Here is a 27,028-nt window from a genome sequence, read left to right as displayed (position 1 = left end):
TTAAAACAGCAAAAAGAGACAGCCAGTTGGCCTGGAGGTCAAGTAGTAATTACCTACAACAATTAAGGCTTGACTACAACAAGACTGCTCAAAGAGACCACAAGGGGGTGCACCAAGAGTGTCTACCTCAGGTAATTGGGACACTTAACACGGAAAGCCACTCTATCGACACAGCGAAGCATAAAAAAATGCCAAGACAAAGAAACAGACCACAAAAGACAGAACCGGAGGAAAGCAGGCTACTGGATATAGAATTCAAAACCACACTTTTGAGGTCTCTCAAGAGGCTTCTAGAGTCTGTAGATAAACTTGATGAGATGTACAGGAAATCTAATGAGAGCCTCGATGGTGTGATAAAGGACCAACTAGAAAGTAAGCATACACTGACTGAAATAAAGAATATTATACAGACTCCCAACAGCAGACCAGAGGAGCGCAAGAATCAAGTCAAAGATTTGAAATGAGAGGAAGCAAAAAACACCCAACCGGAAAAGCAATATGAAAAAAGAATCCGAAAGTGTGAAGATAGTCTAAGGAGCCTCTGGGACAACTACAAGCGTACCAACATCAGAATTATAGGGGTGCCAGAAGATGAGAGAGAGCAAGATATTGAAAACCCATTTGAAGAAATAATGGCAGAAAACTTCCCCTACTTGGTGAAAGAAACAGACTTACAAGTCCAGGAAGCGCAGAGAACCCCAAACAAAAGGAATCCAAAGAGGACCACACCAAGACACATCATAATTAAAATGCCAAGAGCAAAAGACAAAGAGAGAATCTTAAAAGCAGCAAGAGAAAGAAACTCAGTTACCTACAAGGGAATACCCATATGACTGTCAGCTGATTTCTCAACAGAAACTTTGCAGGCCAGAAGAGAGTGGCAAGAAATATTCAAAGTGATGAATACCAAGAACCTACAACCAAGAGTACTTTATCCAGCAAAGCTATCATTCAGAATTGAAGGTCAGATAAAGAGCTTCACATATAAGGAAAAGCTAAAGGAGTTCATCACCACCAAACCAGTATTATATGAAATGCTGAAAGGTATCCTTTAAGAAGAGGAAGAAGAAGAAAAAGGTAAAGATACAAATTATGAACAACAAATACGCATCTATCAACAAGTGAATCTAAGAATCAAGTGAATAAATAATCTGATGAACAGAATGAACTGGTGATTATAATAGAATCAGGGACATAGAAAGGGAATGGACTGACTATGCTTGGGGTGGGGGGGGGGGAAGGGATGTAGGAGATGTGGGAAGAGACTGGACAAAAATCGTGCACCTATGGATGAGGACAGTGGGTGGGGAGTAAGGGCGGAGGGTGGGGTGGGAACTGGGAGGAGGGGAGTTATGGGGGGAAAAAAGAGTAACTAATGTAATAATCTGAACAATAAAGATTTAATTATTAAAAAAAAAACAGCAAAAAGAAAGAAGAATCCATTCCTGGCTGGGTAGCTTAGTTGGTTAGAGCAAGAGAGTTCACCCTGAAACTTGTGTGAGGACAAAGCAGAAAGTACCGAATGGGCAGTGTGAGTGAGTTTTACCAGCAGAGAGGACGGGGAGATAGACAGGGTTTCAAAGGGGTTTCCCCAAATCTATCACAAAGCTCCCCTCTCTGAGGCTTTAAGGCAGATATTTCCTATTGTTCTTTAGAGAAGCATTTGAAGCCTAAACTCTGATCCCACTTCCCAATTCCCTCCGTACGTCTCAGATTTCTGTTTTTGAAGATGGCTGGCCCCCATCGATGGGATATGGGCTTGTCAGCACGTTTGTGAACTTGCTGGGCTGCATGGCAGCTGAGACCTTCTGGGGTTAAGCCTTCTGTTTTCAGATCTTGAAAATGGCTCTGAGAAGCCTGCATCTGGGTAAGGAGATAATTCAGAAGTGGGTTGGGGAGGTGAGAAAGCAGAGTTCCAGCTGGGTTGGGCCGACTGCTGGCAAGTTCTGAGGACACGCTGGGGGCTCTGCCTCCCCTCTTCTCACTGCCAGTTCTATCCTCCCCAGCAAGTCCAGCGGAGCCAGCTAGTGGCTAAGAGCACGGGGCCTGGAAAATGCCACCTCTGCCCTTTGCTAGCTCTGTGAACCAGTGTTATCTTTGGGAACCTCCACTGTCTCACTTATAAAATGGGGCAGTCATCTCGGCCTACTAGGGTTCTTGAAAATAATGAAGCAGCCATCTTGTATAAAAACTGCAGTTTGAGCCGAGGCCGGTTTGGCTCAGTGGATGGAGCGTCGGCCTGCGGACTGAGGGGTCCCAGGTTCGATTCCGGTCGGGGGCATGTGCCTGGGTTGCGGGCGCATCCCCAGTGGGAGATGTGCAGGAGGCAGCTGGTCGATGTTTCTCTCTCATCGATGTTTCTAACTCTCTATCTCTCTCCCTTCCTCTCTGTAAAAAATCAATAAAATATATTAAAAAAAAAACAAAAAAAAAAAACAAAACTGCAGTTTGAAATGTTAACCCCGCTATTCTGGCTTCTGTAAACACTTGCTTGCTTAAATAATAAGGAAAATAAGACTACTCCCATTCCAGAGAGGCCGTAAACTATGCCCCAGACAGAGTTGTCAGTGCTGACACCAGGCCAGGCCTTGAGATATAATCTCATGGCCCCTTCCTAGCACGCAGGCCTTCTTTCTCAGAAGGCCCGAAGTCTTATTCCAAATTTGGGAGACAAAGGACTGGAAAAAGTATAAATAGAGTTTCCTCCATGTTGGGGGCCCAGAATTCGAAAGACACATTTTTCTCTGGGCCTGCGCAGAATTTATAAATAAAATGTAACTCCCTTTCTCTAAGCGTGGCTTGGTTTTTCTCCGGTCTTCTGCAACACTAGGGTTCTTGAAAATAATGTGCAAATGCATCCAGCACAGTGCCTGGGCTCAGCAAATGGCCCCTGTTTCTAAGGGGGCAGATTGGAGGTTCCTGGTGTCACAGATGAGGAAGCTGAGGTGCACACACCTCTCTGCACCCCACTTCCCTGTTCTCCCTTGCCTCTTACAATCTGGGGTCCTTCCCAGGCTCTGCAGGCTTGGAGCCTTGACCAGCCTTGGAATGCTTCGCTCGCCCACACTGAGCGGGGAGAGGCTGTTGGCAGGGACTATCCACACCATCCGGATCAGAGCTGCTCGCTGCTCCCCCAGCCTGGTGGGGAGTGGAGGGGGTGGGACTGAAAGGGAACTGAATGGGGTTCCCGGGGAGGCATCCGCAGGTAAGTGCTGACCCGCTGGTGGAAAGCACTTAAAGTGATTTCTGGCATTTCCCTAAAAGCATTCATATGCCATCCAGGGAGGGCATGTATTCTGAAAGGCAGGTGGAAATGTGTCCTGCTGTTCTCAGGAGGCTGCATTTGGAAGGCTCTGGTCCAATTAAAGTATTACTGAGCCCAACGGCTCCTCGAGGTTGTTTCCGAAGATGGAGGGGCTAATTTTTGCCTCCTTATGGGGTGGAGGTGAAGCAGAGAGGCAGCACCTGACACAGAACGAAAGGATGCCTGTCTGTGCTAATATGGCTGGCCCGAATTCTCTCTCTCTCTGTGTGTGAGTGTAAATGTGTGTGTATCTTCCCTCATTGTTTGCCTTTGTTCTGGAACTTTCTCTCTCTCTGGTCTCTTAGTGGCTCTCAAGATTCAAACTATGTAGGTGTGAATTCTGTCTGTCCTTGAACAAATGTAGTACCTGCCTCATAGGGCTATTGTGAGAGAAGGTGCATGTAAAGCACTTAGCAGTGTGCCTGGTACGTAATAGATGCTCAATAAACTGGATATATTTTCCTACAACTTTTCTTTCTGTGTGTGCATTTCTCCACATTGTGGCAGGCGTAAGGACTACCATGGTGTCCTGGGTTGCAGATAACAGAGCTGGTTGCGGGTAAGCTCCAAGGGATCAGTAATGTGTGCTGTGTTCACCGCTGTTTCTTCAGCACCAAGGACAGCACCCGGCTCAGCGTGGATGCTCAAACTGCCGATAACGGAATAAATGAGATTCTGACTAGAGCTAGCTAGAGTAGAAAAGGGAAAACGATGATGAGGATGTAACGTGTCACATGGAACTAAAGGGGGAGAGGAAGAGGAAGGCTCCAGGGAGGCCTCAGGAAGAGATAGAAGCTGGGGTCTGGGATGCCGCAGGGCTATGCTTGTCATCTCTGCACCTGTGTGCTGTCACTCTGATTTTTTTCCCCAAGTTTAGTTTCTTCTGCTTGTCAGGTGCATCCTGGAAATGATCAGTTCGGACAATTTCAGATGCTGGCTAGATGTCTCTGAATCCCAGTGTCAAATTCCCAGGAGTGAATCTGATTGGCTGATCGTTGGTCAAGTCTACTTATCAGAAATGGCAGGCAGCAGGGTCCCATGGCCCCCACCCCCTCCCATGGACCGGGGGAACTTTCTAAAGAAGGGACTTGGGAGTGGCAGGTGCCCAGTCTAGTGGCTGCCTTGCTTTCCCAAGTCTGTGGGAGAGGGGGCTAATCCACAAGAGGGTGAGAGTGATCTGGGGCATCATCATCATTGTCAGAGCATGGCTGGGGGGAATGTGCATGTAATGGATTCCCTGGTCCTGGCCAGGTGGCTTGTGCTGGAGTGGTATCTGGGTATTGGAGTTGAAGGAAATTCCAATGAGGCCTGAAATTTTCTAGCACCTGCCATGTCATATTTTCCATGTGTTAAAAAATATTTTTATTGATTTCAGAGAAGGAGAGGAAGAGAGAGATAGAAACATCAATGATGAGAGAGAATCATTGGTCAGATTATTTTTCATTTTAATGGGAAAAATGAGTGCTGACAAATGTGAGACTCAGCGAGGTATGTCCAAGACCAGCACACGCTTCCCTGTGCGATACCTGTACACTTACCCCAGGGGAATGAATTACGTGTGCAAATCTCTGACTTAGAGTCCCTCTTGGCCCTTCCCACTGAGCTGTGTTTTCACCTAATCCAGTGCTTCTCAGAGAATGGTCTCCCATCGACCACCACGGAGGCCTTCCCAGGGGACCTGTTAGAAACGCAAGTTCACGGCCCCTCCTACAGGCCTGCAGCCTCAGTGCTGGGGCCGGGGGGCGGGGGGGGGGGGGGGGAGGGGCTGGGAGTCCAGCACGCTGTTTCTTTTTTTTTTTATTTTTTTTATTTATTTTATTTTTCGCTTAAAGTATTACAAAGGGTATTACATAAGTGTCCTTTTTTCCCCCCCGCCCTTGACAAACCCCTACCCTCCCTTACCCCCCAGTGTCTTATGTCCATTAGTTATGCTTATATGCATGCATACCAGTCCTTCGGTTGATCTCTTACTCCCCTCCCTCCTGCCCCCCAACTCTCTCTGGCCTTCCCACTGCAGTTTGACAATCAGTTTGAGGCAGCTCTGCCTCTGTATCTATTATTGTTCAAAAGTTTGTAATGGTCTTTATTATCCATGAATGAGTGAGATCATGTGGTATTTTTCCTTCATTGACTGGCTTGTTTCACTTAGCATAATGCTCTCCAGTTCCATCCATGATGTTGCAAATGGTAGGAGTTCCTTCTTTTTAACAGCAGCATAGTATTCCATCGTGTAGATGTACCACAGTTTTCTAATCCATTCATCTACTGATGGGCACTTAGGCTGTTTCCAGATCTTAGCTATGGTGAATTGCCAGCACGCTGTTTCAGATGCTGTTAAAGCTGGGAAAACCAGTGCCTTCATCGGTCCAGGGACAGATTTGTTCCTTGGTTCAAGGCTTCATAGCATCCAGATGTGTGAAGGCTTTTCCGAGAAAAGTCTTGGAGAGGAAGCCCTGAGGAGGCATTGAGCAGAGGTTGCCATTAGCTCCAACCAGCTCCGGCCTTGGGCAAAGTTACAATTCCTGAAGAGCTATTGGCCTGGGAGCTCCGGGTAGAGGCTCAGCTGATGAGGGTGACACTACTCTCTGGCCTCATCCCTCTGGAGAGTACGTGATATCAGTGTGAAGTTCAAGTTCATACCTTCAGGCAGAGGGCGCTGTGTAGAGCACTCTGGATTGAATTACGATGGACCAGTGACCATTTTGGTCTTGATTTGTAAGCAAAATGGAAAGGAGCAAGACTGATTCAGTGTCTGCATCCTTCCGTTTCCTTCCACTCCTACAACGACCCCTGACGTGGATACTATTGTCCTTGAAGTAGTTTGATCTCTCCCGGTGAGGGGCGGCGTGTGGATTTAAACCCAGACAAGTATATGCCCTTTACCAAACATTCACACATGGCATGTCAGCCTCTTCTCTTTCCCCCTTGTATTTCACCCCCCCTCACCCCCCAGCCCTGGGTAGCGCCCTACTTGGCCCTGGACCATGTTCCCTCGTCTCCTCTCGGGGAGGCTGGGCAGGACTGCGGGCTTGTCATGCTCCCACCAGCTGACTTTACAAGTGTGGAAGGCAGAGGGTTTATAACGCCCACAGCCCTGTCCAGACTCATTAAAGAGCCCTGTGTGCAGAGGAGTGCTGAGATGGAGGGTGAGAGCCTTTTACTCCGTGGACCTGGGAGAGAGGGACCCCCTGTCCTGTCCTGGGCTCAGCACCAGGGAGTAGCAGAAGAAAGAAGGGGTGTGGCTGGTGTTGGAAGGAGCCAAGTGCAAAGGCACAGGGGCATCTGACAGCAGCCTGTGTGGACTTAACCCCACTCCCAGCACAGGGGCACCCAGATACCCTACCCGTGAACTTGGACACATCCTGGTGTAACAGTGAATGCGAATATTGGGGGTGGGGGGGTGGGAATAGAGCCGGCTGTACTGTGTTGACTGAAAATAAGTTTCCTCCATCCTGGCAGAATAAGAACTCCAAATAGAGGCTTAGCTGAGTTGTAACAAATAAGAGAAATTGTGTTTCTTGCACAAGCAAGCGTGTGAACTGGGAGTCTTAGCCTCTATACATACTCTGCTCACTATCTCCTCACAGCCAACTGCAAGTTTAGTGGGGCTCCTGAGGACCCCTGTTAGTCGCCAGTATTTTGCAGCATTTAGCCATGTAGTCCATCACCTCCTCTCCTTTTGCAAAAACAATGTATTTCCCTACTCCCAGTTTTGGTGTCTGAAATTCACCTGTTGGCCACTAGGTGGGGTTATAAATTGCAAGATGCTTGGGGGCTTGCAGGACAGGTTGGAGCTCTTAGGAAAAACACCTTAAAAAGACGAGAAGTAAAGGGTGACTAACTCTTGCTTGTGCTTAGAAATAGCACTCTCTCCTCCCCCATCCGGGCATTTCATACTCCTTATTTGCTAACCTGGGTTTTGAAAATTACAACAGTAAAGTGACTTTGCAAATAGTTCAGAAGTTTATCAATTTCAACCACCACCATCCCATTCCTGAGAGATTCCCTGGTAACGGTTTGGTCTGTATCCTTTCTAACTTTTTCCTGTGACTCTAAATCCATATCATATACATGCCCATATGTGCTTACATGCCCATATGTAGCTCCATGTTCCCATATTAGATATTAGAAACCACATGCATTGTTTTCCAGCTTGCTTGTTTTCACTTAGCATATTTCATAAATGTTTTCCCATCAGTACAGATATATCTATCTCATATATTTATTGAGCTCATAATACTCTACAGTATGAGTATACCATAATTTTAAAAACTATATTCCTCCCTCCTTCATTATCTTCCCCTGCCTTTGTTTTGCTATTACTAACAAAGTTGAAACAAATGTTTTCACATCTATAACTTTGTGCCCTTGCTTTAGTATCTGATATTTTAGTTCCATTTGCTTTGTTTCACTTTTGCATCTGCTGGGTCCTAACTGATGCACATTTAAAATTTTTATAGCTATGGCTAGAATTGCTCTTCATAAAGGTTGTACAATTTTTAAAAAAAATATATTAATTGGCTCAGAGAGGAAGGGAGAGGGAGAGGGAGAAAGAAACATCAGTGATGAGAGAGAACTATTGATTGGCTACCTCCTGCATGCCACCTATTGGGGATCGAGCCTGCAACCTGGGCATGTGCCCTGACCAGGAATTGAACCATGACCTCCTGATTCATGGTCAATGCTCAACCACTGAGCCACGCCAGCCAGGCTTAAAGGTTGTACTATTTTAAACTCCCACCAACACCAAGAGCCATGTTTCTAAATTGTGCACTGTACTTACCTGTTCAATAACCGTATCGTCCTGCAAACTGTAGAACCCCCGAGGGCAGGACTCTGCCTGCCTGGCCCTCAGCTGACTCCTGGGCACTTAGCCCAGCATCTGGCCACCTGAGGTGCTCAGTGAGTACTTGTTGAGTAAAACAAAAGGTGTAGAATGAATACCTGCCAAGGATTCATACTTAGAGGGATGCCTGGGAGAGTTTTAAAGCAAGAACTTTGATAAGAAAAGTATTCAGGCTTGGAGGACCCTAATTTCCTAAATTCACTTGAGACAGTGAAGGTAAAAACACAAACAAAAAACCTGGCCGGTGTGGCTCAGTGGTTGAGGTTCAACCTGTGAACCAGAAGGCCGGGGTTCAATTCCAGGTCAGCGCACATGCCAGGGTTGTGGGCTTCATACCCAGTGAGGGGCGTACAGGAGGCAGCCAATCAATGATTCTCTCTCATCATTGATGTTTCTATCTCTCTCTCCCTCTCCCTTCCTCTCTGAAATGGATAAAAATATATATTAAAAACAAACAAACAAACAAGCCCATGTTGTTTTATTCCAAAATTTCAATCTGTTGCTTTGGCTAGATGGTAATACAAAGAGGAAAACCCCTTTGGCTTCTCTAGGTGTGCTCTGGCATGGGCAATATATTGCACATAAGTGCAGGCACGGGGCACCTGGGAGGCTGGCCGTCCTCACTGCAGATTCCAGGTAATCCCCTGCCTCTCACCCAGATCACCTGTCCTACGCATTGCCAATGCATGGCCTGGCCCCTGTGGCTGAGAGGCAGTGCGGGGGTGGGGGGGGGGGTAGGGGTGGGGAGGGGGCTAGTTTGTGGCGCAGGAGGCCTGGCTTCTGTCCTGCCTTTTGCTCTGGGACCTTAGGCATCGCTCTGCCTCTCTGGGCCTCTGAGTGCTCATCTCCAGAGCAGATGCGCTCATTTCTGCTGTGCCTGCCTCTTGGTGGGGGAGGCCCAGAAGCAGGTCCGAAACAGTAGTGTGCCATGTAAATGTGAGACGTTGCTACCTTCTTGAGAAGACAAGACATAAACAGGTGAGAAGGTCACTGAGAAAAGCAAGAGCTATTTCCTGCGAAAGCAGAACAATGCTTGAGGGCCCCCAGGGAGAAGGAGAGGATGAGAGGAGTGAGGCGGGAGAGGAGGAGGAGGAGGTGGGGAGGGCTCTAGTACTGCAGCTGAGAGTGGAAAGCAGCCAAGCCTTCCATGGATGCTAAGGCGGAGGGGCTCTCTCCCCACCAGCAGGCACCTACCTGTCTCCTGGGGCTGCTGTTGTCTGAGTGGCTGTGCAGTTCACCTTTGCTCAGCCCCAGGCTGAGGTTAACTTGGGGCCATGGGCAGCGGGGGAAGGTCACAACAGATTTAGTGGGAGGCATTTTAAGTACTGAAAGCAATAAATCCTCCTGTACCTCGAGCCTGCCCAGGCTTCCCCAGACCTGGGAATTCAATTCCGTGCAGCACACACCACTGGCCGGGTCCACCCAGTCACCGGGAGAACCGCTGAATGTATTGCTGTGGGGAAAACCTGCATCGTCCCTTTCTTCACTTGCATGAACACCTTTTCACACTGGCCGACAGGTGACTGATCACCTGAGAATATATCCCGGCTCCAAGTGATTTGATATCTCTTCCTCCTGTGTTTCCCTGACTTTATTTTTATGCCTTAAAATGTCAAGAGAAAACATTATTATTGTTGCTACAGACTCAGTACCTGTTTCTCAGCCCTAAGCCTCGGGGCCTGGCATATGGCAGGCATTAATAAATGCTGAATAAATGACTAGGTTGGGTTGATGTCTGCAGACCGCCCTGTTTCCCTCTGAGAGGGTCGAAGGAAGCTTTTGTTTTGTTGTGTGCGTGTGTGTGTGTGTGTGTGTGTGTGGTGGTGGTGGTGGTGGTGGTGGCTGTTGTATGCAGGACATGTGTGCACTGCTCCGACGCCCCTGTGCTGGAGGACTTGTCCGGCTTCTGGGAATGCTGGTGGCCCCGAGGGACTGGCCAAGCTGCTGGGAATCCCCTTCCCCAAGGTCAGTCCTTCAGGGTGGCCTGCATCCAACGGCTGACCCTGTGGTTGTGAAGTCTTGCCTTCCCAGTCCTACGGGTCATGCCTGAAGGGTGGTTTCACTTCAGATGTCTACCTGGGGGCACTATCCTTGGGCTGCATCACAGCTCAGCTTCCTCCCTTCCCTTCCCTTCCCTTCCCTTCCCTTCCCTTCCCTTCCCTTCCCTTCCCTTCCCTTCCCTTCCCTTCCCTTCCCCCATGTTGACCTCAAGAGCACTCCTTAGGCAACCTCCTGCATGCTGAACTTCACGTGGGAGTCTGCTTTCTGAGGAGCCCACCCTACAGCCTTTTGCTCGTTTTTAAAATACATTCACTCGGACTTGTACTCTTGGGCAGTAATACCAGCTAACATTCCCGAGGGCTCACATGAGCTGGACACTCTGCCACCTTGTCTCCCTCGTCCTCAACGGCAACCCTGTGAGTTAGGCCCTGTTGGAATCTGCATGTTACAGGCAGGGAAGCGGAGGCTGGAGCAGGTGACTCCTCGCAGGCCCCAGCCAGTGAGTGCTAGAGCCAGAAGTTGAACCCATGGGGATTCTAGAGCCCAGGCTCCTAACTACTCTGCCGTCCCCTTACACTCATCCCCACTTCAGATGAGTGTGAGGACAGGAGTTTGATGAGCACTTTTGTCTAAAGGGGTTCTGGAGTCAAAGAGGTCAGAAATATTTCATGTCGAGGGCTCTCAGTGCAGTTCACCAAGCGCATTCATGTAGTAGAAGCTCTGAGAAGTCCTACCATAGGATAACCTGTTGATATTTCCCAAACTTGGTTTTAAAAAAATATGTTTTTATTGATTTTAGAAAGAGAGGGAGAGAGAGAGAGAAACACTGATGAGAGAGAAACACCAACATCCATTGGCTGCTTCCTGCACGCTTCCTGATTGAGCCTGAAACCCCGGCCTGTGCCCTGATGGGGAATGGAACCACGACCTCCTGGTTCATGGGTCGTTGCTCAACTATTGCACCACACGAGCTGGACCCAAACTTCTTTATCCACAATAAAAACATGTGGTGGCCCTAGAAAAGTCCCGATGTTCTGTGGGAAAGTAACTATAGGAGACACTGGCCTTGACCTTAAATGATGATTAGACTTGGTAAATGTTTGTGCTACTAAACAAGTTGTTTCAATTCTGTAAAATGGAAGTAACCTTTTACCTCATGAAAGTTAGGTAGAAATCAATGAGCTACTAGTTACAGAAATGCTGAAAATCATTAGTAACCATAGCACTGGGAGTTAAGAAGCCATTCATATTTTCAGATTCAGAAAAGGTGGCTGTTGTGTCAAAAACATATAAACTCTAGCTTTGGGAACATTTCTGATGGGAGTCAGGTCTACACATCTGTGTGTTAGGGGCTGTTTGAAGGAATCTTAATTAGAACACATATGATTCATACATTAGAGTTAGGTCATTGTTAAAATATTTAGTCATCAGATAATATTTGAGCATGCATTGTGTGTCTATGCAAATATTCCTGGGAATACAAGGAAGGGAGTGTTATGGACCCTGTCTTTAAAGAATTTATATACCATACATTTTTTTTTAAAGAAAACCTGGTCATGCCCACTGCAGACTTTGCTAATCAATCACTCTACTCTTAACACTATAGCACTCTAGACAGCCATCACTCATTCACCAGAGTTGGCCCATGAGATGAAACCTATTTCTATAAGAAACATGATCTGCAGAGTCTGGACATACAAATCTAAAGAACAGGGAGAAGGTGACAAGTGTCAAAGAAATGATAAAGTCAGAGTATACAGTATATAGCACAGGTTAGGGTGGTCAGGGAGGGCCTTGAAGGATGAGAGGGACTTGGATGGGGGGGAGGACACCTCAAAGGTGAAGTAAATCCCAAATAAGGGTCTTTAGGCTGCGTCTAAAATCTTTGCTGCATGTGGACACTGATGTTTCCTCACCCTAGCTTCTAGAAGACCTGACTCCTTTCAGAGTCACTGTGACCTTCCGATTGGCTGCCAGCATCCAGCCTGTAATTTCAGTCTATTGCCCAGTCAGAGACAGAGAACCCGAATTCCAGGTGCCCGTAAATTACTTCTAGTTATTGCAATGACAAAGGCCGCTCCGAAGGTGACCTGCGCACTCCCTGTTTTAGAGCCTCATACATCAAACGGGAAGATGGAGCAGAGTCAGTTTCTACGAGGAGACCCAGACTGCAGCGGGGACGGGTGGCAACTGTCTGCGAAATTGAGCACTTTCTGTCAAAACTTAATTAAATTAGCCCTGATTCTATAAATAATAGAGCAGAGTCACCCTCCCACATCCCTCCAGAAACCCACATGCCTTCTCCCTCTAGCTCTTGAGAAAACCGAGTACTGAGTGCATTGTACCAGGAGTCAGTTTGTAAGAACTAGGCAATGATTAGTTCAATCCAGCCTTTGCCACTGATTTACAGAAGTGGAATTTGCTTCGGGTTAGGAGGGACAGAGACTTGCAAGATGTGTGGGATGTCCAGCGAGGTAGAAGGGAAGGTACGAGGCGGGTGCCAGAGACTGGGCTTCTTGCCCCTCACTGCCCCCAGGCGGCCAGCTCTGTGGTGTTGGGCTGATCTCTTCCTTTTTGGCTCCTCAGCTTCCCCATGCAGGTCATATTTAAGGCCTTGTATAGGCAGGCTTACTTCGCATTCATGCCGTGTGCCCAGTGAGTTAGCTGGGGACTTGTCTCCATGTCCTCTTGGGCCGGGTCTCAGGGGGATGGAGATTGCTAGGACAGAAGGAAAGAGTGCTGTCGAGGGTCTCTCATTGACAATCAATGGGCCTAGGAGTGATGTATGTCATGTCCTCTCACAATTAATTGGATAGACCTTGTCCTACAGCCCCACACAGACACAGAGGGCCAGACCACACATAATCCTCCCATGTGCCTGGCTTTGGGCGAACGGCATTTCTCTGGCTTCTTCCAACACCAAAGTCGTCTAATTCTTTACTTTTCAGAGAACTCTGCCGGTAGCTCCTGCTGATGTTCTCAGAATGATGCTGGTGCTGATGCTCTCCACCACTCGGCACCTCTGCCTGAGGTTAGGCGTTTATTTTCTCCTGCCCAGACAATTGCAGCGGCCTCCTGCCTCACTGGTCTCCCTGCCTCATCTCCACTGACTCTTCTGCCAGGATTTTCTTTCTAAAGCACAGCTCTGACCCTCAAATATCTCCTTGTTGCCTAAAGGATAAAGGCCAAACTTACTGGTTTCAGGTACCCCAACAGTGCCAGCGTATAGGGATGCTCAATAAGTACCTGATGAATACTAATTTGCTTACTTACCTGTAACCCACCATTGGCACAGGCCGGCTAATTAGCGTAGGAGGGCCCGTGGCTACCCAGCAAGGGTTTGAGCAGGACTGAACACTGCACAACTCCAGGGGGCGCTTTTCACATGATATACTATGAGAAGGGCACCCCTGGAACACAGTGATATTCCCTGGCGTTGGACGGCGCAGTGGCCGGGAAGAGTCCTGGAGGCTCATGCCATCCCCAACCTGGGGCAAGTCACTTTGTGACCGGGAGCCTCAGTTATAAGAGGAGGCTAGCAAGGCCTGTGCTACTTCCCTTATAGTTCTCGTGGCTGTGAAAGGAAGGGCTTATACACTGGGAAGTGCCATCTCCCCCAATCCTCCTGCTATTGCTGTCATCGGTAGTGGCTGTGAGCAGTAAACACTAAAAGAACCGAATCACCCGCAGTCAGTTTCCAAGATAGAAGCCCCATTGTGAGCAGTGGATGTGTGATCGGCCCGAGGATATTATTTATTTATAATTTAAATGACCCTGTATTTCTTATGTCAAAGGCAATACCCATAAGAGCAGAAAATAATAGTCTAGCCAAAAAAGAGAAAATAAAAATACCCCTAACCCTGCCCACACAAGAGCAAACGTTATTAATTCCTTGATATATTTTCTTTTGGAATCTTTCCCAGGCACATGCGATATACATACCATTCTATAGCCTGCTTCCCTGCCCCGCCCCCCACTTAATGTACCACAAACTTCTTTTCATGTTAATAAAGGTACCTTCACAGTGTGATTATTAATGGATGCATGTTCTCTAGGGTGAGGGCACACTTTAATTTATTTCACCAACACACTCTTGCTGGCATTTATGTTAATTCTTACTTTTCCCTGTGGTAAGTGGGCTGCAAGGAACATCCTTGTGGCTAAATCTGTGTGCACACTCATGCTTATTTTCTCAGCTTAAGTCATAGATATGGAATTACAGAGTCAAAGAGTAGGCATATATGTATTTTTTAAAAAAAGGCTTTTTGCAAAGAACTGCCAATTGCCTCTAGTAAGATTGTATGATCAATTGGATTTTGAAGGTCATTTCTAAGAGTGGAGTGTGCAAAATAAATAAACGGAACTTTCAAATGGAATTAGCCCTGCTGGCCTGTCGTATGGGTTTAGTCAGAAATGCAGGGAATGGTGCGCAGTGATGGAGCAGCAGGAAAGCCTTATGAATAGGTGTGAGGCAATTTTCTCCAGATCCTCTTAATATTTAAAAATTGGGGTATAATTTTTATGGATCATAGTTTTACTACAGTTGATTTTTGTAGAGATGGTTAGAGCTCACACATATCTGACTCTCCTCTCCTTCCAGGCACATGGAAGGGGATAGTCCCCAATTCTGGGCAGTAGGTGGGGCTGGTGACCTGGTCTAGCTCAATGGCTGTGAGCGGGATGACTCGGGTCACTTCTGGAGTGAAGGACCTAATTGCCAGTAGGAGACGCCCCTAGCGCTCCCTTCTGCGTGTTGGCAGAGGAGGCTGCGTGCTACAGAGGGTGCCCTGCAGGATGGGGCAGCCCCATCCACCTGGGCCTCAGCTTCTCCCGAGGACAGTGGCCCTGGAGAGCCACCTGTGCCGCGGTGGGCTTGGTGTGAGTGAGAAATAAACGTGTGCTGAGTCACAAAGATTTGGGGGTTATATTTTTTAACTGAAGCGTAATCTCATGAATCGCAACTAACACTACAGTGACATAATTGGATTCCAGAGCTAAGTTATTAGTCACTTCAGAAATGCTTCGGAGAGTGTATTGTGAGCAAGAGAGTGTCCCCAGAAGGAGTCACTCACACACGTTGTGCCTTCCCACAATGCCAGGTTTACCAGGGGAGACCGCCCGAGTAAGCCATTAGAGTCGTGCATAGGTTACCCACAGAGAGGGGGAGCGTACGGAGCAGAGCAAGTGCCCGGTGTGCAGTCCAGGCCACTGGCGGACAGGTGGGTGTTGGTCTCAAGCCAGGTAGCCACAGAGGCAGCACATGTCCTGTGGAGTGGAAGTCCCGTTGGGCTCTGAGTGTGACCCAGGTACAGCCAGGCTCGAACACTGAATGGTCAGAGCTCTGAGTTCTTAAGGCCCACAAGGGGTGGAGGTCCCATGCATACAAGTGTCCAGACTTGTGGTTTTGGGGTTCTGGGCTCCTCCTAAGGGCATTCCCCTTATACCCCACTACCTCAGTCTTGAAATCGCACTTGACATAACTGTCATGGCTGAGAATGACCCCCTATTGGATTGTCCAAGGTGTCCAAGAAGCCCGCTCTGCTCTGCTCTGCCCAGGTGTCTGCTCTGTGCGGGGCACTGTGGAGGGTGGAAGAGAGTGTACACTTCACCTCTGTTTGCAAAGTGTGTACAACCTGTGCTCATCTCTACTGTCTGTTGAATAATGTGTGTATATTGAATATTAGAGACCTCCATGGGTAGGGTATACTCTTTTTTTAAAAAAAATATTTTATTGATTTTTTTACAGAGAGGAAGGGAGAGGGATAGAGAGTTAGAAATATCGATGAGAGAGAAACATCGATCAGCTGCCTCCTGCACACCCACTACTGGGGATGTGCCCACAACCAAGGTACATGCCCTTGACCGGAATCGAACCTGGGACCCTTCAGTTCGCAGGCCGACGCTTTATCCACTGAGCCAAACTGGTCAGGGTCGTAGGGCATACTCTTTAAAGGGATTTCGTCATGATGTTCACATATTAAAAACAGGTCTAACGAACACCTATTGTTTTAGTCTCCCCAGCGCAACACACCCTTCTTCCTTTGGAAAACTTCCCTCCTGCCCCATGTGGTTCTGGTGGGATAGCCGACTACAGCCCCCCACCTCCCTCGCCACTGGAAAAGGCAAATAACTTCCCTGGAATTTTTTGAATCGAAGGTGGAGGTGGTGGCTCCATCTTGCCCCTGTGTCAAGAGTGGTGGGATTTGATCCCAGAAGCAATGGCCCCGAGGAGTTGAGACAATGAGGATACTCACAGACCAGAGCCGAGGTGAGATCCAGGGTGTTGAACGGAGGCTAATGCTGCCTGAACTTGGGATCCTGACTAGCCTGGGGCCAGCACCACCGTGAGTCCCGGTGAGTCAGCCAGTGCATTCCCTCTTTCTCATTTAAGCTAATTTCAGCTGGTTTCTGTTTCTTCCAGCAGGAAGAATTTTCATTAATGTAACAAATATATTTGTTGACACAAATAACTAACCATGTGCCGATAGCCTCTAACATGTATTGAGAATTTTCATACATAATCTCAGTCCTTATAAGGACTCTACCATGTTTGCATACTTACAATCCCTACGTTACAGAGGGAGAGGGTGAGGCTGGGCCGAGACAAATAACTTGCCCAGGTCACACAGTTTGTAAGTGTGAAGACGGGAATAAGACCCAGTCAGTCAACTCCCCAGCTCACAGTCTTCGCACTAGTCCACCTGGGCCTGAGTCTTAATATCGTGGTTTGTGGGAAGTGTATACTATGTTTTTGTTTCTCTACCTGAAATTATCTTCAAAAGATGACAAAATAATTTATGGCCATTTTGCAGAGACATGTACAATGCCTTCTGCTTTGCAGACGTGAAATACAAATCCTTGTAATTTGCTTTTTCATTTTAAAAGCGTCTAGAAGAAACATTTGACTATTTGGTGTAATTCTAGACTTTGCTCACAAGTACTGAGTTTATGAAGGTGAGACGTTGTGATAATAAAAATGATGAATTAATATAAGGAATGAAATGATGTTTTCATCATAAATCTCTCATTGTTTTCCCTGCTGTAATGGCCCATATCGCCCATGCTTTTTATTTTATTGCTTTCCCTCCTTTGGATTGTCAGGTCAGCTTAGAGAAACCCACAGGTCTTTCTGGTAAACTGGCCATCCACCTGCCAAGTGGGTTTTAAGACTCTGCCACAGATGAACTTGGCTGTCTGCCCGCTCCAATGGGGTGTGAAGCAGAAGGGAGGGGTAGGAGGTAGCTATTGGCTTGCGCACCATCAACTTAGGGCCTGAGGCTGAGAGCAGGGCTGTCCTTATGTGAATGTCATCCTGGGAGCAAGAGCCGGCGACCCCTGCGGAGAAGCAAGAGCTCTTGAGGTCCATTTGAAATCTCTGCACTACCAGTTTGAAGGCTTGTGACACCTGTACCTGGCGCCTCCTAATTGATTTTATTTTGTACTCGCATGGGGAGCATCATTCTCTGTAGGTGCAAACACCTTGAATCTCAGCCTTTGGCCTCACTGGTCATGTGAGTTCCGGCAGGTGACTCATCTCACCAGTGGAGGTGAGAGAAGTACCCACTGTAGAGGGTTGTTTGAAGTATTAACTGAACTAGCTCATGTAAAGTACTTGGTTCACACTCATGCTCATTGTCGGGGAGGAAGCTGTGTGGGGGCTGACATTTGCAGGTACAGCAGAGTGGTCCCTTAGCAGCCAGATGACCCTGGGTAAGTCATACGTTCCTTTTTGTCCTTGAATGGGGTCATCTGAGAAAGTCCCTTAAGCATGTCTGGCAGATCAGAGGTGTTTAATAAATGGTACTCCCCCCCCTACCCCCCACTTCGGATCTCAGTTTTCCCATCTGTAAAGTGAAGGTGGTTGAGGCTCTTTCTGTCTTTAACTGCTGAAGAATTCCAGTCACATATCAGAGGTCCTGTTAAAAAAGGCTCTCTTTTTTTGTGGGCTGGTTAGGTGGACCAGTGACTCAGTGTTAAGGATCATCACCCAAGAGAGTTGCCATCCACTGTCACCTAGGGCAGAGGGCAGTGTTCTGAGGGAGTGGGCGTGGGGAGGAGGCCGCATGGAGAGGGGGCAGTGCCAGTGGGCTCCAGTCCACCTGTGCCACTAATTAGCTTGGACCTTGCTGTCTCCTGGCCTTCAGCTCCTCCAGCTGGAAAACACAAGGGGCCCCTTTGAGGATTCTAAGAAGTGGAGGGTATAGGCACTGAGGCGAGGGGTCTGGGAAATGTAGGAGACAATGGGGTTAGGCATGGAGGAGTGCCTCAAACGACGTCTATCTTATGGCCCTTTATTCTGGAAGAGGGACAGTGCCAATGCCATCATCCCAATTCTACAGGAGGGGAAGGTGAGAGAGATTCAATGCCTGGTAAGGTGCCACAGTGAGTTAGCAGTAGGATTGGGTCTTAAATCCTGGTTTGCTGACTCCCAATCCAGTGCTCTTTCTCCAGAAGACTGGGTTAAGTCATAGGGTGGCTGGATACTGATACCAGTTCTACCAAAAATGGGGCCTGATGCCCTACCCAGTTTGGCTCAGTGGATAGAGTCTGGGTTTGATTCTGGTCAAGGGCACATGCCTTGGTTGCAGGCTCCTCCCCAGCCAGGACCCTGGTCAGGGCTCATGTGGGAGGCAACCAATTGATGTGTTTCTCTCACATCGATGTTTCTCTCTGTCTTTCCCTCTCTCTTCTATTCTCCCTAAAAGACAATGGAAAAATATTCTCAGTTGAGGATTAACAAAAAAAGAAAAAGAAAAGAAAAAGAAAAAAGGAAAAAAAAATGGGGCCTTATAAGTTGGGAACAACTTGTTGACCTTGCCAAGCCTCAGTGTTCTCATCTGTAAAATGGTAGGTTTTCATGAGATTGCCTCGAAAATCCTTTTTAGCTCTGAAGTCTAGAACCATCTCTCTGCCCATCAGACTCACCTCCGCTACCTTCCAAAGAGTAACACTGAACGTGACCAAGTCTCCCCATCAGCGCCCCGTATGCCTACCACTCTCTTGGAGACAGTGTGTGAACATTGCTTTTATTGCTGGATAGGGAAGTTGGTAATAAAAGCCACCTCCTTGGGTGCCCTAATTCCACTTTAGGAAGAATGAACATATTGTTTTAATTAATCATATGAAAGCAAAATTAGCATGATTGTGTGAAAGGTGTTGTAAATCATCCCGATCCACATCATTGAGCAAAGAGCATTTAGTTATTCCGGCGTTGTTAAAGATTTTATCTACCCAAGTGAAAATTCAATTAGTACTAGCTTCAGCTTCTATAAAACTGAGGATTTTCCACTGTGGGAAAGTACTCTTTGTGTGTGTGAATACCACCTTGTGCCACTTTGATAAATTACTGTAATTAACAGTATCCTACGCAAGCTAAACAAAATTTACTGAACTGTTGTTGTAGAAAAGGGATATCTTCTCTTCTCTTGTTTGGGAGATTACTTTAATCTATACATGATATTGCCTCAAATAGCATTCTTTTTATGCTGAGGTTTGAAAATATCTACAGAGTTCTAGCTGGCACCAGTAAGACGCAGTGGGTTTTCATCATACCACACCTTTTCTCTTCTGCGTGTAGAGACATCAGCTATGGGCTTCACTATGATTCAATTAAATGCGCTATGTTTAATTAGGTAGCTGGGGAAACCCTGCAAGCAGAACCAACCTGGAACATCCTGATAGCTTAGCCAAAGGGCTGAATTATTTAGAGGAGGGGAGGGGATGATGGAGAGGCAAGGAGAAGGAGGCAAAGGAGACTTTTGCTCCCAGAGCTCGGGTACAGACTCCTGCTTTGGCGATGTGCTTGCTCCTCCTTGTCTTGCATCCCTGGCTGTGACTGCCTCTTTTCTCCCACCCAAATCTTACCTGTACGCCAAGGCCCACCCCACCAAAGGTCGTGCTCTAAGTCTAGGCCAGTGGTCGGCAAACTGTGGCTCTCGAGCCACATGCGGCTCTTTGGCCCCTTGGGTATGGCTCTTCCTAAGCCTTAGGAGTACCCTAATTAAGTTAATAACAGTGTACCTACCTATATAGTTTAAGTTTAAAAAATTTGGCTCTCAAAAGAAATTTCAATCATTGTACTGTTGATATTTGGCTCTGTTGACTAATGAGTTTGCCGACCACTGGTCTAGGCCCACCCCTTCCTTCTTTCAGAAGCCTTCCAAAGAGATCTCTGTGTGTGTTTTGCTTGTAAACGTTGCTGGGCATGCCAAGTTCTCTCCCTGATTTATCAGCACATCTCTTTATGGGTTCTCTGACCTTTTCTCCTATGTCCTCCACAGGGTTTAATTCTCAATGAGGAAACTCCACAGAAATTGGCAGGATTTCCGTTGGAATGGTCCAGCTTTCATTCTGATCTTTATCATACCAACTGCCCAACTCTTGACTCTTTGTGGGCAGAATTCTGGAAACAAGGCAACTCAGAGCCAGAGCTTGTCTAGTGTGTTGTGGTCATTTCTGAAGGAGTTTTCAAGTGATTTCTAGTAGCCCTACTGCTGCTATAATGAACTAACAATGACTGAATACGTGCCGTGTCCTAAGCCTGTTGGAAAGAGCTTTGTATGTGCGCACAGTCCCGCTCTGCTTCATGACAGGGATTCGCCCTGAGAAATTCATCCTTAAGCGACTTTGTGGTTGTGCAAACATCATCGAGTGTGCACACCTAGGCTATATGGTACATCACCATTGTGTATGCGGGTCTGTGTTGACCGAAATGTTGTTATGCGGGACACCACTGTATTATCTTATTTATCCTCACTGGGATATCCTAGGAGATGGGTGTTCTTATTCCCAACTTATAAAAACTGAGGGTCAGAGAGGTAAATAAACTTGCTCAGGGTCATGTAGCGAGAAAGAATGAGAACCAATATTGGAAGCCATGTTCTGTCTGTCACCAAAGGCCGTGCTCTTAGCCGCTGCACAGAGCTGCTTCCCATGCTAGTTGTTGGGAGAATCCGGAGGTATCCAATGAGTTACCCGCCCGCCTTCTGGCTCACCTGTGCTGTAGGGTACTTTCCTGTTCAGGTGGGAAAGCCCTGTCAGTGAGTGACTGGGACCTGAGTGTGACCCTGAGGATGTTCATGCAGGTGCATCACACCCTGATGTCGTCTGTCGCCTGAGTCTCAATGGGGAAAAGCTTGAGAACTTTTGCACCAGGCTGTCGGGCTTCCTGATCAGGCCATTTGGGTACCCTGATGGGTTAGCCTTCATACCTCTGTGTAGTTCCAAGAATCCATCTCTAATGGCCTGGCTAAGTGAATTCATGGAATGTAATTCTTCCCAGGAATAGAATTCTCTGCTGTAGATATCACCACCTTTGCTGACACATCACTAGTGTGCAAGGGAAGAATGAAGACAGTAATCTATCCTAGTCAGTTTGTGTCCTGTAACATGTGTATGGTAACCAAGGACCTCACAAGGGCAATGTTGAAGGTTGAATGAGATTGAGTATGTGAAATGGCTTAAAAAAGGAAAATGTTGTGCCCATGTGAGTTGCTGCTGTGAGAAATCTTGGCTAATGTAGTGGCTATTGGTATAATTCTTGGCCAGGCAGCAGGCATTTTCTTTCTTTCTTTCTTTCTTTCTTTCTTTCTTTCTTTCTTTCTTTCTTTCTTTCTTTCTTTCTTTCTTTTTAATCTTTTTATTGATTTCAGAGAGGGAGAGAGAGTGAGAACATCAATGATGAGAGGGAATCATTGATTGGCTGCTTCCAGCCTCCCCCGCCCTGGGGATTGAGCCCACAACTGGGGCATGTGCCCTGACCAGGAATCCAACCATGACCTCCTGGCTCATAGGTGGAGGCTCAACCACTGAGCCATGCCGGGGGAGGCGGGCAGACATTTTCTTTCCGAATCAGTAGCCACACCTGACTTCCCCTCTGGGAACCATCTTATTTCAGGTGTTTGGGTGTGGCCCACTCCTGATGGCCAAGTTTACAGGGCCCAAAAGGTCTTGCTGCACCCTGCTCCCCACTCACCATGCCGCAGCTGGCTCTAGCGATGCATAAAAAAGAAGCTTATTCCACATACACAAGGTAGCAAATGTCTGACTCCTTTTTGGGGCATATCAACAGCATGCCTAGTTTAGTGATGAAAAGCAAACTGTAATCGTTGGACAAGCAGCATTAAGGCACAGAAGCAGAAACGAATGAGGAAGAAATCAAAAACACCCCTAGTCCCACCACCCTAGCAAGTCATTCAACTGTTTCTAAATGTTTCTGTTACTTTAAGTTTCTGACCCAGAGAGGTTAAACGACATCTCTCAAATTCCACCCCAAATCAGCACTCGGACAGGAAGGGAGACCGGAGTCTGCACCACACCTTTGCTCTCTTGGCTGTTTTCCTGCAAGCTTCTCCCGATGAAGGTTTGGATGCTTTCTTGGTCTCCATCCAGAAGGTTCCCACTTACACACTAGGCAGTGTCCTTCCATAGCAACTGGCTGTGTGAAGGAGACTGCAAGGTGGGGCGGGGGGGGGGGGGGGGGCGGCGAGGAGAGGAGAGAGTTGAGTAACCCCGGCTTTATTAAAACTACAGGAGTTATTACCTGGTGGTTCTTTCAGATGGCTAACGGGGCAGAATCAGGCTGGGAACCCAGTAGGATTTCTAATTTGTCAACACAACACAGCCCAGCCCTGAGGGGCAGCCCTGAGGGCAGAGGCTTTTAAAGGGAAGGAAAGAAGGCGGCAGAACTGAAGGGCAAGAGGAGGTTGCCTGTTTGCAGCAGCACAAAATTTGAACTTCAGGCTTTATTTCAGGATTGCCAGGGAAATACAAACTTTCAGGGTGGGAACGGGTTTTAGAGTTCGCTCTGTGATGACCCGTGTCCTGGGATGACTACCAAACCTGTCCCAGTGCCTCTGGAGGCAGCTCACTCCAACAGCCACTCATGGGGTCAACAAATATGAATGAAGCACCAAATAGCAGGAGCACCTGCCAGCACTGGACCAGGTGCTGGGTGCGGGGAGAGGCCTGAAATCGGCTTGGCCCTGCCTTGGTGGCACCTACAGAGGTTGCAGACACTAAACAATTCAACGCTTGGGTAAAATAATCATAACTTCCCATGTCTGTTATGAGCTAAATTGTCTTCCCCTAAATTTACACAATGAAGTCCCAACCCCTAGTCTGTCCGAATGTGACCTTAATTGCAGAGGCAATCAAGTTAAATGAGGTCATTAGTGTGGGCCCTAATCCAATAGGACTGGTGTCCTTAGAAAAAGGGGACATTTGGACACAGACACGCATAGAAGGAAGATGATGTGAAGAGACACAGGGAGGAGACGGCCATCGACAAACCAAGGAGAGAGGCCTGGAATGGATCCCTCACTGTTCCCAGGAGGAACCAGCCCTGCTGACACCTTGACCTCAGAATCTGACCCCCAGAACCGTGAGACAATGCATTCCTGTTGTTCCAGGCATGCAGTTTGTTGTGGCTGCCCTACCTAATGAACACAATGTCATAAAAGACAAGTGCTGTGAGAGACGATAATGGGATTGAGGGATGGAAATGGAGTTCAGATTTGGGGGTTCCCAGTGGCCTCCGTTAGGAAGTGACATTTGATCTGAAGCTTCAGGTGTCCCTGTTGCCTCTCTCATCCGCTCGCTTACTCAATCCCCTCTTGCTCCCTTCGCTCCAGCACACTGGCCTCCGCGCTGTTCATTGAACAAACCAGAGATGCTCCCACCACAGGAACTTCAGCTGTTCCCTCTGCCTGGAATGCTCTCCCTCAGATACTCTCTAAGCTCCTTTCCTCCCTCAAGTATCGGCTTCTCCATGAGGTTAAATGCCAGGATGCCAATCACCATGGGCACCCAACCTCAAATGGCTACTTGTCTAGTGCACCCCCACCTTGGCCCCAGGATGCCCAATCCTCCTTCCTTTGCCATCCTTTCTTGATATTCCTCAGCATTTATCACCTAACATACTATATTAGTGACTCATTTATTATGTACACTGTTTATAGTGTTTCTCTTTGGGTAGAATTTAGGCCCATGAGGGCAGGGATTTTTGTCTGTTTTGTTCACTGCTGTATCCCAAGAACCCAGAACAAAGCCTGGCATGACGTGGCACGGAGCATACACAGCTGTGGGATGAGTATATGAGCAAGGCCTGTAAGGTGTCAGGAGGAGTGTCTGAGGCAGAGGGATCTGCAGGCCAATGGCCCAAAGGCAAGAAAGAGTTCATGGAACAGAAGGGAGAGTGGGGAGCCCATAGAGAGTGATGGGAAATGAGGTTGGAGAGTGGACAGGAGCCAGATCTTTGGGCATTTATGATTGTTAGGCATGCTTTTCCTTCCTGTGGGTTATGAGCAGTCTCTTTAGAGTTACTACTCCTGGTCTCAGTTACCTGCCTTGGAGTATCATCAACCAACCTTTTAACTTGTGGTTGAATATCATGATTACTCTCCACCTCTGAATTTTCTCCAGGCTAATGGTTCCAGTTGCTTTGGCAAGGGTGCCTTTTAAAACCAGAACCTTAATAAATACAAGTTTGTTTCTTACTCATATCAAATTTAATTAAGTGTTTTTGATTGGTGAGAAGCTTGTCTCTAAGCAGTAATTCAGAGACCAGGCTCCTTCCATCCTGAGGCTCTGCCTGCATCATCAGATGGTTTCCATGGTCCCCTAGGAGGGGAGAGAGCGCGAGGATTGCGCATGGGCAGTTCCAGGGCCCGAGCCTGGAGGTCTGTTCCATCACTTCCGCCCACGTCCCATTGGCTAGAACTCAGTCTGTTGCCACACTGACCTGCGAGGACAACTGGAAAACATGGTCTTGCTGTGTCCTGCGGAAGAGGAACCAGCTGTCTCTGACAAATGTGTTTGTTGGTTCAGCCTCATCCTTTCTGGCCTGATTTCTTCCCAACAAGGGTGGCTTTTGAGTTTTCCCATCATCTCGTCATTCCCCTCTGCTTTGTCACTGTTCCTCTGAAAATGTCATTTCTGGAACTGAGCGGTCTGAGCTGGGCAGAATGTAGGTGAGGCTGTTGGAACTCAGCACTCCGCTCTCAGAACCTCAGGACCTGGGGGGAGTCGGTGGCCCCTCCCTTCTCTATTTCTTCTGCCCTCTGGCTGCTCAGAGGAAGCTTCTCAGGGAGGGACATCTCCCTTTCCCGTCACACCCCGCCACCCCACACATTTAAGGTGATGTATTGAGGTGCTTACAGCATGGGCTTCAGAATCTGATAGAACTGGGCTGGCGTCTGCCCCCTTTTCTTACCAGCTGTGCAGCCGTGAGCAAATATCTTAAACTTTTATTTTTTTTAAAATATATTTTATTGATTTTTTACAGAGAGGAAGGGAGAGAGATAGAGAGTTAGAAACATCGATGAGAGAGAAACATCGATCAGCTGCTTCCTGCACATCTCCTACTGGGGATGTGCCCGCAACCCAGGTACATGCCCTTGACCGGAATCGAACCTGGGACCCTTCAGTCCGCAGGCCGACGCTCTATCCACTGAGCCAAACCGGTTTCGGCATCTGTTTTTTGTTTTTTAAAAAAATATATTTTATTGATTTTTTACAGAGAGGAAGGGAGAGAGATAGAGAGTTAGAAACATCGATGAGAGAGAAACATCGACCAGCTGCCTACTGCACATCTCCTACTGGAGATGTGCCCGCAACCCAGGTACATGCCCTTGACCGGAATTGAACCTGGGACCTTTCAGTCCGCAGGCCGACGCTCTATCCACTGAGCCAAACCGGTTTCGGCAAATATCTTAAACTTTTAAACCACAATTTCCTCCCCTGTAAAATGGAGATGATGACGATGATGACGATGATGGTGATGATACAGGATTTCTGCGCAGTCATTGAGATAATTGGCTTACATTGTTTAGCATAGAGCCTGGCATATGGTAAATGCTCAGTGGGTGGTGGTTAGTAATGATGACAACAATGAACAACTTGGTCCTCCAGCCAAACAGACCTACCCAATGTGTTGCAAATAGTTCTCATTTCCTTCCTCTCTGTGTGTGTTCCCAGTTTCCCATCACCCATGTGTCCTTCCCTCTCCTCTCTGTCAATCCAGCTCCTCCTCGGATCCCCTCCCAGCTGGACTGTCTATCTTCCTAGCTCAGAACGGCGCTGCCGCCCTGCCTTGTCCCTGTTGAGAAATGAACAAGAGTAGACACTGAAGAGTCAGGCGGAAATATATGGCACAGGCTCTGCCTGAACCCCTTTCTGCTCCCACCTACAAGCTGCTGGAAATGTTTTATTCACGAGGCTGAGCCCAGGCTCCCCAGCCTGGCTCCACGGCAGACCCAGGACACCCTCCGATTTCCGAGCGCACAGCCAGCACAGACAATTTTACGGTCTGACAGGCTGTTGCAGATTATATTTGGCGAGTCATTTTCTGTTTGCCAAAACTAATTAGAGATGGATAAATTTAAATGGTTGTGGAAGCCAACAATAAAACATTATGTCCTCATTAGCTGAAATAATACTGTGGCTTCCCCTCTCGTACGAAAGATCTCGACTCAGAAAATGAGGCTCCGGCTGAGTGGGGCCCCGGGGCCGATGCCCCCTGCCCCTGTCTGCTCCTGTGAGCCAACTGTGCGCATCCCTTCTCCAGTCCGTGTCCAGTGACGTCATCGCGGTGCCTTGGAATTGGTCCTGGTGGGAGTATTTACTCCTTGGAAATTGGTTGTTAAACATTTATCAGCCCACCACTGCTCTGGCTGTTGTGGAGGGATCAGCCCAGCTCGCCTGGAGGCTAACACACATAAACCAGGAAGTGCCAGGCATTATTTTGATTAATAAAGTATCTTTGTGGGTAGCATTTCTCCTCTCGGACCCCGAGGCTTGTGTGCATGTCTGACAGAGCTCTTTGTTTCAGGGGAAGAGAGGGACATGGGAGGGGAGGCCAGGGATGGTGGTTTCCATAG

This window comes from Myotis yumanensis, unplaced genomic scaffold (assembly GCF_028538775.1).
Source record: "Myotis yumanensis isolate MYYU_CA2020_CCGP unplaced genomic scaffold, mMyoYum1.0.hap1 SCAF_5, whole genome shotgun sequence".
Classification (NCBI taxonomy): domain Eukaryota; kingdom Metazoa; phylum Chordata; class Mammalia; order Chiroptera; family Vespertilionidae; genus Myotis; species Myotis yumanensis.
This window is presented reverse-complemented; position numbering follows the sequence as displayed.